The sequence below is a fragment of the Trachurus japonicus genome, chromosome 13 (genome assembly GCF_045865225.1).
Source record: "Trachurus japonicus isolate A0001 chromosome 13, Traja_1.0".
NCBI classification, from domain to species: Eukaryota; Metazoa; Chordata; class Actinopteri; order Carangiformes; family Carangidae; genus Trachurus; species Trachurus japonicus.
Genome location: NC_140919.1, coordinates 28,376,223 through 28,388,764, shown reverse-complemented (window position 1 = coordinate 28,388,764; position 12,542 = coordinate 28,376,223). Strand labels below are relative to the sequence as shown.

At 40.6% G+C, this 12,542-nt stretch overlaps 1 protein-coding gene across 9 annotated transcripts in view; it reads left to right on the top strand.

Annotated features, from left to right (window-relative positions):
* Positions 1-620: 620 nt before the first annotated feature.
* prx (periaxin) overlaps positions 621-12,542 on the top strand; it is a 37,819-nt gene continuing 25,897 nt past the window's right edge. For all 9 annotated transcript variants that reach the window (XM_085795735.1, XM_085795728.1, XM_085795730.1 and 6 more), the window contains exon 1: positions 621-850. The gene's annotated coding sequence lies outside the window, so the exon portion shown is untranslated. The remainder of the gene's footprint in view (positions 851-12,542) is intronic.

Genomic DNA, 12,542 nt, shown 5'->3' with positions numbered 1-12,542 from the left:
AATGTTCTTGGAAACTGTCCCACTGAGCAGCTTGCACATCACACTTCATGTAAAGTTAGCAGTTAAGAGACAGACGGTAGATGAGGACGAGAGTAGATGAACTCTGAGCTTTTGTTTTACAGCTGGTAATCAATGCTTTAAAATTAGATTAGTTCAATTTTGCTAATGTAGCCAAACTTATTTGTAGAACTGTTTAATTCCTGGGTTATATCACTTTACATTCATTCATTCATTCATTTTAGAGGCAACAGTGCTGTTCTCTTGCGCAACGTACCACTTATTTTAGCACTAACAAGTTCTGAACTGTCAAATTTTAACTCTGAATCTCCTTTCAACACTGATACTGATGGATTTCATAAACCAAGTTTGACATGTTGCAAGAATGCTGGAGGAATCTGTGAGACAGAGAGAGTAGCCTCAGTCAGTAGCCCCACAACTCATACAGACAGTCTACTATGTCACAAACTTTGTTATCTTCTTCTCTCCCCTCCTTTATCATAGTTATGCAGTCCCGCCCCTTGTTGCCCTAATATGGGGCATTTCCCTGCCCTATGGCCAATCAGGTGGCTGGATATGTCCCTTCTACAGATGCCATGGGCCCGAGACAGGCCCGAGGTTTCATTGAGGGGAGCAAGAGGCAGGCTGGTGGCAAGGGGCAAAGGCATCAGACAGAGAGAAGGGAGAAGCAGCAAGACAAAAACGTGAAGGAGAGTAGCTGAAGACGTTAGAGAGAGGGAGTCATAGGAGTAAAAGAGAGGAGAGAGAGGCTGAGATTGAGCCTCTGCTGCTGCAGGTGGAGGTCTGTCACCTCTGAACCACCGGAGGAGACACGCTGAGGCTGAGAATTAAGGTAGGTTGGATGGATGTGGTTAAGTCTCTGTGCTGATGATTCAGTGCAGTCTGCAGATATGTGAAGGCTTTCCGCTGTTGCTTTTGGAAAATGTAGAAAAAGCAGTTGTTGGGGAGAGAACTGTCTCCTCGCAGTCTGGAGTGGCAGCAGTGTACTGTATGTGTCAGTCAGTCACCATGCCTTTGGTTCTCAGTGTTTGTATAATTTCGTTTTAAATCAGCCTAAAACGTGATTAGTTTTCTGAAGTACTGCATCACTTCAGCTCAGGAGCAGAGAGCTGTGCAGAATAGTTTATGTGGCAGCCTGCAGACGCCACATTGCTGACTTTGGAAAGCATAACAATAGCACGCTGTTTAAATGCAAAGACAGTTTTAGTTAGACAGCTGCCACTTCTGTTTATTCCAACATGCCAGTTGCTGGTTACAAACACTTCAGTATTCAGAGGTTTATGGTAACTATTTGCAGCGTGGCATGTCACTATGAATCCAAGTTTATAAGAGTGTTCTTGTAATGAGATGTGTGTCAAACAACACTTGAAAATTATCTGTAACATTTATTTTAACCCCTCGGGAGTGGTATGTGGCTGGGGCAGGAGTACCAAAATCACCCAACCTCTAAATTATCAGAAATTATAGCGTCTTTACACAAGTTTAGAAATAATTCTTAATCTCACTGTAATCCACATTAATGGGGTTTACCATATGGAGCAGTACTATAGTTTACTGCTCTTTTAAAAAAACTGACTGTAAACTGTTCATGTGATAAAAATCGACATAAAAAACATATTTCTTGAAGTGATTTGACTTTATGCTGCTGCGCAGAGCTGTCAGAGCAACTAGTGGTAGTACACAGTCATTTCAAATAGCCCCTGTCTTAATGTTACACTCCAGCGACAGCTGCAGTGTGATGGTCATAGGATCTGTTTGCCCCCCAGTTCCAGCTCCTCCACAGAGCTCAGCTAGCCTGGTATGTGCGTTGGCCCAAAGTAGGTACAGAGGCTGATGCCGCCAAAACACACCCACGCTATGATAGAGGATCAGCAACACATGCGTGGCACCTAGTTACATAATGTATCAGTGGGTAAATGTTGGGCCTCAGATATTGCTTGTGATTTTGGTATAACATTATATTAGACTTAATATGATATAATATTAATATATTACCTGAGTTCAGTAAAACATATTTGGATGAGAGCATCAGCTGTTTTTGTTGCCTTTGTTGGCAAGATATGTTTCCTACAGTAATATCTCCGTAGAATAGATTTCTCCACCTTTACGTGCAGATTTGGATTGACCCATTGATTGATGAATTGTTTCTGCTGTTTGGTTGGATCAAAGAGAGGGCTTGGACAGCCTTTGCCTGCCCGTGAGAAAGAACTGAGCCAAACTTCAATACTGAATGTTCGTAAACTGGTCTTGAAAATGTCAGCAACAGCACAGACAGTCAACAGACACAAAGGAACTGTGGCAACAACATGGGATAAATACTGTACAACTCTGTTAACTCTGTATACAGCGATATTCCCTGCCAAACTCAACATTTGCAGCTGTAAAATCTTGTGATGATTTGTAAAGTAAATGCTAATTAATTATGAAGATCCTTGGGTCAAAGGTTAAGCATTCCTCTGTATTCCTGAACATTTATGATTCACGTAACAATCTCAATTTGTAGGTTAAATGTATGCTTTATGTGACCTGGCTGCAGATTTCCTGAGCTCTCAGAGTACTAGAGCTTGTTTGTCTGTCGTGTTCATCAGCTGGACTCGACCCAATGGAAGCCAGTAACCGGACTCTCCTTTAAGTCTGCCGGTACAGACTGTCACTGGGATCACAGGTCTGAGTCTGATGCTACAAATAAAGTCCTAGGTGTCAAACTCTTGGGGCATTTTGTTATTGTGGACGCTTTAAGAAATCCTAATCAGTTTTATTTTGAGGTAACATGTTGCTCTGGAAGACGTGTGGAAAATAAAACAGCAGCAGGTGTAATTTGTTTGTGTATCCATGAGCTGAGAGTAAATGACGTCAGAAATGAAATGATGGATGATGATAGCAGTTTCCTGGCGGCAGACTTTGGGTGGTGGTGGTTGCGGTTGTGGGTGGGGTTAATTTTAGACCAGGAAGCAGGGTCAAGAGTCGATTGGGCAGTCCAGTGGGGAGACCTCATGAGGAAACACTGGTTGACGTACATTTGAGGCTACACAGTGTACACAGAGTCAAGAGGATTTTACAGGAAGGAAGACTCATGTAAACAGTGACCTGGTAGCATGTGTCATTTAATGTTTCAGATATTATATTCACTCTTTGAACTGTAAGATACAGTTTACAGTCTGGAAACTGTGTATCCTTAAATGACTGTGTGTGTGGCTCTCACCACACACAGCCTAGTATATCAGTCAAATCATCTCTGATTCCTATTTATATTGGGGCATTTCCTGTCCAGAGGCTCACGCCTGCGGGTGTGTCTTGTTTCCTCCATCTGATGTCTCAAGTAGCCAGGAGACCCGCTGGGATTTATCTCACTAATCTTGAAAGGTTTAGACATCATGCTCAATGATGCTTCCTAAAAGTTCAGCTCAAACGGTCCCAGTGGGAGCCATCCACCCCATCAGCGTCAGTGCCCTGTTGTTGTGGTTGTAGCATCAGCTACACTTTATAACACAGCCCGTGATTTTGTTATATAGGACTAGACATAATTGAAATACTTAGCACTGGTGTTTAAAGTACAAAGAAGAAAGATTACTGTGGAAGTAACAAAAAAGGCATTTAAGAGGAAAGAAGAAATGAATCATACTATATAATTGTGAAAATACTGGTTACATAATGTGAAAAATGGTGTTGATCTTACTTGAGAATTAAGGAGTAGACACATTGTGTTATAGCATTCATTCATATTGAAGTTTTACACATCATTTAAGCAGTTGTGTTTAAGCAATAGTAGGGGGGAAACACCTCATTCTGTGATTTGGTTTAAGAAGCAGATAAAATGTGAGTGTAGTCTACATGTCTCAGTGTTTTCTCCTAACTGGCATGTGCATCCTGCACTGCAGCAGCTATAACAGGTGGAAAACAAATGTAGGCTATCATTGTTAGGGGTTTCTGCTGGTGTTCAGGTTAAAACTATAACAAAATGTTATAGTGTAACAGTGAAACATGTAACATTGCTGTGTTTTGTTATGAGCTCCTTTCCTCTGCAATCCCCTGTAATGTCTCCCTTGTGGCTCATAGTCTCTTGGAGCCTAAAGAAGAAATAGTGGACCAGACAGAAGTGGTCAGTTTTTAGTTGGTACCTAACTCATACAACAAAATTACAGTGTAAATCAAAAGGTTTTACTATAAAATCTAAGCTTTTTCTCATACATCGCTCCTCTCTTCAGGGTCCAGACACAGGTAATCAATACTTTTGTAAATCGCTTGCAAGTAGTTCCTCATTCACCAGTGTGAGGTCAGAGAAAATTCAAACTTTAAGCACAGTATCCCAGCACAAAGAAGTTTGATGCTTTCTGATAACCTCTGGAGCAGCAGCACCGACCTGATGTGATGAATGAACTGTTTTACGTAATACTGCTGCACTTATCACTGAGGATGGAGTGTAGACGCTTTGATATCAACAGCTCAGCTACAGTCTTTTTTTTTTAATGACACAATGCTACAGTAGGCTGATCTAATGTTACAATAAAAGGATTTAATGTCAGTAACATCAGATGTTTGTAAAACGTGAGTAGGTTCATGGCATTTGTGGTTCCACACTGTATAAGGACTTATTAATTGCACTTCCATAATCTTGGTGGATGCACAAGAGACGCATCAAAAAATCAAACTAGCAACACGTATTTTCTTACATTCTGCTGTTTAGTTTGTTGTATGGTTCAAACTCCTGAACTGAAGTTTTATCTGCCAAATAAAACAGTAGGTGTAGTTTGGATAACACACTGTAAACAGTTGTAGCTACTGCAGCAAGTCCCTCTGAACACAACCCCTCACTTGGCATCCAATTCTAAAGGTGGTTGTTGGTTTTCATCCTGCCTGTTCACGCAGCATACACGTGTTTACTATGTTGAAGTTACCATGGAGACAATGTCAATGAATCAGTCAATAAAAGAAAGAGAGGAAGTCTTTCAACTGTACTCAGTTCATGAAAAGACCCTCAGAGCATCTCTTTTATCTTTTCATGACTGCAGAGCACATGTTGTTCACTCTGTCTCCAGTTTGACTCAATGATGTTTTTGAAAGTAAGTCGATAGTACGACCGCAAAAGGCATCATACTTCACTGCAAGATGATAAATCAAGGTCTTACAAATAAGGAGGAGGACAAACTTGGCTCTTCTTTTGGCACATTGCCTTTATTCTTATTATTAGTGAACATTTTCTCTTTCTTCTTCCTTGGACTCACAAGTTTCTCTTTCATATTCATCAGTCATGCCTAGATGCTGCTTTTTAAAGGTCGATGTGACGCTTCTTCTAGACATTGAAATATGACATCTAATGCAATGTCCACAAACCTGGCAACCCACCAGGAAGTGGCAGACCAGCACAGGCCAGGGTACAAGGCATCGATCATGGTCAAGTGTTAGAAAATTTGCATTGAAGTAGGGAAGAGACCACAGCATAATGCAGGCTCCACATAGAAGAGACTTGAACACTTATATATATGACCTATGACCTATATGACCTTTTAAAAACTGTTGTTTGTTGGAGTATTTCCAGTCAGCCTGGTGTCTGAAATAGAAAAAAAAAGTTTCCATCCTCTGGTTGTAACCTAAAATTAGATCGAAAAAGGTTTGTGTTATGCACTCGTGTTGCAACCAATTGTGAGAAAGTGTTGCGGTATTTCCTCTGCGTGTGTGTACTCTTATGTAACTGTGTGTGAGGAGAAAACCTATTTTTGTCAATATCTGGCCTCTGCTGATAATACTCCGCTTCATCCACAAATAAATCACAGCCTCACACCGTGGGCCGTATGTTGCATCACTGCTGCAGTGTCATGTAAAAGAAACATTATCATCTTTTAAAGGGCAGATTGGTGGTTGTTTTCTTTGGATGGACACCTGATGCTCTGACCACTGAGCCAACTATAATATTATTAACTTGTCAATCTCTAATCTGCACATAGGGGGCTGTGAACATGGTTATTTACACAAGTCCACTGCTATTCAAACTATTCAGCTCTCAGCACACCATTACCATCACTGACAGAAGCTCGGAGGGATCAATTGTGTTTTTAAAGGGACAACGAGGAGTTTCTCCAGTGGCAGAACGAAAAATTCAGCGACAATAAAAAAGTCTCATATTAATGTTGATATATATTAGATATATATAGATATAATACATTGTTTTGTCTCTATCGTTATTTTGTTATTATTAGTGGTGGCGGAAATGCTAGGCGAGCCGACCAGCGTTTCCTTACTTTCGGTTTTGAGGCGAGTCATGAGAATAACGCCGCCGAATCGCCGGAACTACGACAGTATCTGATCGTCTTCGAACCTCTGAATTTAATTCTTGATGAATGAAAACATGAGTCCGTCTTGCGCCGGTCAAAGAATTTCACGGTGCGCACGGAGGCTCATAAATGTAGTGTGAAGACGCTTCGCTTTTCCAAAACTCCTCATTGTCCCTTTAAAGCGACTGTCAGCACTAGAAACAGAAAATAGAGATTGGTTATGATGAATGGTTTTTAACTGTCAAAATGAGCAGAACAGGATAATCAGATAATTCACTCACATGTTGACAATGGTTGAAAAACAATTCATGCACATCACAGATTGATTCTAAGATCACTTCCCAAACAGACAGTCACCTTTAAAATCATGTAAATTACCATAATTTAAATGATGAATAAAGATATAGTGAAGGGTTTCCACAGACTGTGGCCCTCCTGTTGGAGCTGCCTCGGTCTGGGAGTTTAGTCCACACCGTCTGATTGACAGATTTTGCTCCAGCTCAAACAAACCCCCCCAATCACATAAACACAAACTAACGTTGATGATGGGTTTTTTTAATCAGTTTGTGTGGTTGGTTTACACCAATGTCTCAGTGCTCCTGATCTGTTCAGGGAGCTACATGTATGCTGGTGCTTCATAGTAAGGTATCTCAATGGACTGGTGCTGCTCAGTAATGTATACCAGTAGAGATGGTGGTGAATGTGCTTTCATTTTTTTAAAGAATCACACGTGAGAATCTGGCAACTGTAGTCAGCGTCCTCAGTAACGCGCCTACATTATCAAATCTACTTGAGACAACTTAATCCAGTCTCTGCTGGACAAACTGCAGAGTAGTTGACTGCAGCAGCGCGCTCTTCAGCTGCATGATCTGTCCTCTGATCTTGAGATTGAAAGCTCAGTGTGAGAGTACTTAGACACCGAGAGCTCAGATTCTCTAATTACGTGTTGGCTATGCAATCCATATTAGCACTGAGTCCCACCTCTTCCTCTGTGCATTATTAGAAATTAAACCTTTTTGTCCCAATTATTAATTCATTTAGTCTAGAGGAAATAATATGGCGTTCAAACAGTTCGGGAGCAGTCTGGGGCATGTAGCAAACAGGCACTGGCTTGTTTGAGCCTTTTGATTTTGCTCCCTGGACGTTGTTCTGTCACAGCACTCTGATCACATCTGAGGTCTGTGTGTTCAGTCATCAGTGCTGGCACAGTCTGTGGTTGGGTCTGTCTGTCAGGATGTAAACACAGGATTAGCCCCCAGAGAGACTGAACTGTGTTGATCTGAGTCACTGCAGCAACACAAACAATTTGGCAACTGAATTTGCATCAACAGACTTGTTAGTTTTTGACATTGTTTTCTCTTACAAGGCTCCTGGATGTGATTTTCCATGGCACTGCAAAAAAGGATGAAAGGATTGTTGTAGCACCAACAGTACTCTATCTAACTTTAATATGACAGCGCTTTAAGATTGTGTCTCTTTATTTAACAGCAATATCACATAATTCATGAAGTGTTGTTAAATACAATAATTTACACCAGATTCAAAAGTTTAAAAGATTAAAACCACAGCCAACATTTTGCACCTAACTAAGATGTCAACACTTCACCATCTTCCCACAGTTCATCAGGGTAAATAAACTCACCGCTGACCTTTAAAGCACCTAAAGAATGACTGCAATCTTCAGCAATCATCTGTTGTCAGCTTTTATTTAGCTCACTCTATAGCATGGTGGTTTAGAATTGATATGCTACATTTTATGCAGACTACTCTCTAATTTAATAAGATCATCATTCGAACATCATCGCTTTCAAAAATATAGACTTTGAAATCTATATAATATCCAAAAAGAAGTGGTAATGCATAAAAACCATTCAGTCGTGACAGGGTCCACAATAGAAATAGAAACAATATAAAATCTTACTGGGAACCATGAGTATCTGCTTTTTCAAATAAAGCTGGGTCATTGCAACCTATTAGTAAGATGGAGAGTCCCACTGTGACGTAATCTACTGCTCACATGGTCCCACTGCATTCCCCCTCAGGTGTTATTATGTTTAATAAATGATTAATTTGAGATGATGAGTTAATTGTCCCATATTATCATGTGATTACAAAGCAGGTGTAGGTCCTATTAATACTGTCAAAGTGCTCAGTTTACAGAGAAATGCACACAGCCTGTAATCAAGTTGTAATGTTTGTAACTGAACATAAAGTAAATCATAAATATAGTTTATGAAATGTACAGGAGAATATATGTTTATATGCTGACACCCATTAAACAGTGGGTAAAAATACAGCAGGTTCCTCCCACTTACTACTCCACACCCACATATGCAGGAGGCTGAGGGTCCATGTTGATCAGTGCAGGCATGTGCAGGGCCTGTGGAGACCTGCAGATGTGACTCTGATCTATAATAAGACCGGGCTGCGAGGCATTTCAAATCTTCACCTCCTCCTCCTGCCGTGCCCCCCATTCCTGTGCTCTGTCCAGGGAGTGCCACCCACTCCACCTGCTGCTGTCACACGGAGCTGTAGTTTAAATCTGCTGTGAGGTGTAAAGCTACACAAGCTGAATTGTAGCTTATCCTTATACTGACATAATTAGTTGTACGGAATAGTAATTTCTTCATCTCAAACAATTTATTGAAACAAAAGCTAACAACAGTGGTGGCTATACCACAACAAAAAATGCCCATGCCTCAATAACTTGTCACGTGGACAAAGGACGTCCACTTCTCTATCTTTCTGTGACTCTTCCAGTCTCTCTGTGTCTCTGTTGCAACCTGCTGATGACACTCTGAGTCTGAGCTCAGTGGACACTTCCCTCTAAAACATCCCAAAGCCTCAACATGGTCCAGGTACTGTTGATGGACTGTTAGATGTTGTCTTGGTCTCATGATCAGGCATGTGATTTTTGCTGTTAGACACCTTGTTAAAGAACAGCATGTTTTGTTATGTTATGTTATAAATACTGAAACCCTGAAAAGTTGGACATGTGCATTAAAAGTTCACCTGTAAAGGTTACAGTGCATTTTAGGTGAATTCTGAAATTTCATATCTCTAAGTTATCCCTAACTTTTTGTGAGTAGTGTATAAGCACACAAAACAGGAACGTTTTTGTTCTGATCTGACAGCTGCTCATTTATATATTCACAAGCCATTAGCACAGCAGCACAGTGGTTGCACCTGTTGTTGCTGCTCTACCTGATAAAATGTCTGACACTCATCACAAAACAGTTGTTAAGTCTGGATCTCAGTGAGTGTGTGACCAAAGATGAATCTTCTCTTCAAACAATATTTGTCACAGTTAGATTTCCTGCACAAGCGTCAGTTTAATTTCATTATTTAGCTTCAGTTAACATCATTTTTTGAAACTTAAACGTCACATTATGGATGTGCTCCTAAAACAGATTGTAATTGTATTATTATTTTTATAACAATAACAATAATCAGCAGACATTTACATAATAATTACATGATTGTGTAATTATTCCTCAATATCAGTACTAGAGTGAGTGATCAAGGGGCTCAAGCATTCAGATTCAGTGTCTTGGTTCCCATCACTAATGAGTGTATCAGTTTATGTTTAGCGGTCCGGTAAAGCCAGTCTCTGCTGCTCTGTGACTAATACAGTGAAGGCAGAGCAGCAGTGAATGTGTGTTATGTGTTCCTGTGACCTGCTAGACACCAGATACCACCAACCCACCCAAACAGGAATGACATCCCCTCTGACACTCTACCACCCCACAAACACACACACACACACACTCAGATGGGCTTTCCTCCGTGCATATACAGAAATACACACACAGCAAAGCGAAGGCAGTTAAAAAAAAAGTGATCACATGAAGGCAGGACTGTGAGGAATGAGATTGCAGGGGGCCTCAGTCATGTGATTCACAAACAAGCAGCGCTGTGCTGCTGATGGACGGACGGTTTGCTGTCACTGAGCTTCCGCGTGTTCAGAAAGCTCCTCCATTAAATCCGTGACTACTTTTAGGGTATTAAAATACTTCCCACAGACGAGACACAGTGCAGGTGTCACTGTTTGCATAGTAGCCAGCCAAGTAACAGTGGACATGTTGTACATCTCATAGCTGCTGTTTAGTTCCCAGCACATTCTTTGGCTGTTGAACACACACGTCTCATGCGCAGTTGCATGTATTGTCTGAATGATGGTTTAAACCTTCCAAACATGAAACTTCAAAAATGAATGTGCATCTTATTGTATTGTGTTATACACTCTCACAAACTCTCATATCATTTCTGCTTGTAGCGTGCAGATCCCTTTGTGGTGACTGGTTGTCAAATATGAAATCTGTTTGAAAAATTATTGCCAGGCTGCTACTTCAGCAAAGACACATCAAAGCAAATGTTTTGCCAGTGCCATAAAGAAGCTTATCATTAGCCAAAAAAAACCCACATACTTTACCATTGTAATTTACAGGATGCATTACAGACTGAAAAAACTTGCCCTTTGCACCAACGTTTGGTTTGGTGACGGTGACTTCATACTGGATTGGTTTCTGCTTTTTGCTGCTGTTTGACTTGTGGATTTTCTGCTAACTTCTGCTCTTAGTCTCAAGTAGTTGCTCTTATTTACCAGCCCTGTTCCTTCTGCTTCTTTCTCCTCTTTTTGAAGCAACATGCAGCTGAACTTTCACATTAGTGAAACTTTAAAATGGTAATTAGTCAGATTCGTGGTTATTGTGATGATATACTAAAGTGATAAATGTATTTCTGAAAGTGTGCGAGTGTGGTCTCTGTGTAGATGATTCGGGTCTGTGTGGCTGTAGTAGAGTTATGACCAACCAAGACCACGGAAAGAATCTCAAGACCGCCGCCCCAGAAGCCTCAGACGGTCATGTCACTAAATCAGATGCTTAAACTCCATATGCACAAGTTGACATGAACACCTGATGCTACACTTTCTGAAGAACGCCACTGGAATTAATTTCCTGTCACCCGATTCGTTCCTGTTCTGTTCTGGTGGCATGTCAGTCATGTCAGTGGCTGGCATCACACTGCATGGACAGTGATATGCATATCACTAAGTTTAAAGGAATATTTCAATATTTTGGCAAATTAGTTTTAGGAGTATAGGTTAATTACCTTTAACTGTTGGTGCAAGCTGTTTTGAGATCAGTGGAGCAGAGACACGAGGTGCATGGTAATTCCACGTTGCCCTAATCAGACTAAATAGACAATCCAACAACTCCAAAACACTCTTGTGGACAAGTTGTGACATTCGCCACACTAGGAAATAATAACGTGTAATTATGTAGCATTACGACACATGAAGCAAATACTCAGAACTAGCCTACTTAGTTTTGAAATCACTCCGTCCAGCAGCCGTTTCTGAAATGTAGTTTTGGTTGAATGCATTTGCCTTGAGAACAACTCACTCTCGTAACGTATTATTTCATAGCATGGTGAATGTGTAGGTCACAACTTGTCCATGAGAGTGTTTTGGAGTTGTTGGATTTTAAGTTGTTTTTTTGGGGGGGCTTTTCATGCCTTCATTAGATAGGACAGCTCAGAGTGTGACAGGAAAGGGGAGGGTCCGGGGCCGCCTGCAGCGAGGACTATAGCCTCTACACATGGGGCGGGTGCTCTACCAACTGAGCTAAACACCGCCCGGAGTTAGTTAGTTAGTAGTTTAGTTTGATGAGGGAAACGTAGAAATACTATGCAGCTCGCATCTCTCCCCCCGCTCATCTCAAAACAACCGACAATTAAAGGTAAAACTACAGGGACTATAGGGGCAATAGGCGAATTTGCCAAAATGTTGAAATATCCCTTTAATTAAAAAGATGCACTGAATTTGCTTTTATTTAGTTTTAACTTTTAAATTTAAAAAGTGAATATTTAAAGGTCTGCAAAATTTGCATAGATGGTAAAACTGACATGCTAATCAATGTGCACTGTCCCTGCTCAATAAATAAATAAATGAAATGAAAAGTGATAGATGAAAATAAATTAGAAGAGATTCATGTGAACCCATTTGCTTGGATATCTCTGTCTTTCTACTTAATTTTCTGTCTTTAATTTGTTTCCTGGATTGAACAAACAAGACTAGTCTCATTGAATTAATGTTTATTTGCTTTTATCTGCAAGAAAATCCATTGAACTCCTTTAGCTAGTTCGGGAAATGGCTTTTCATTCCTTTTAGTTTTTCATTGCTTGACAAGACCCTCAATGATGAAAAAGCCAGTAGACGCTGCCCTGTGTAATTGCAGTCTCTGCTTAACTGAA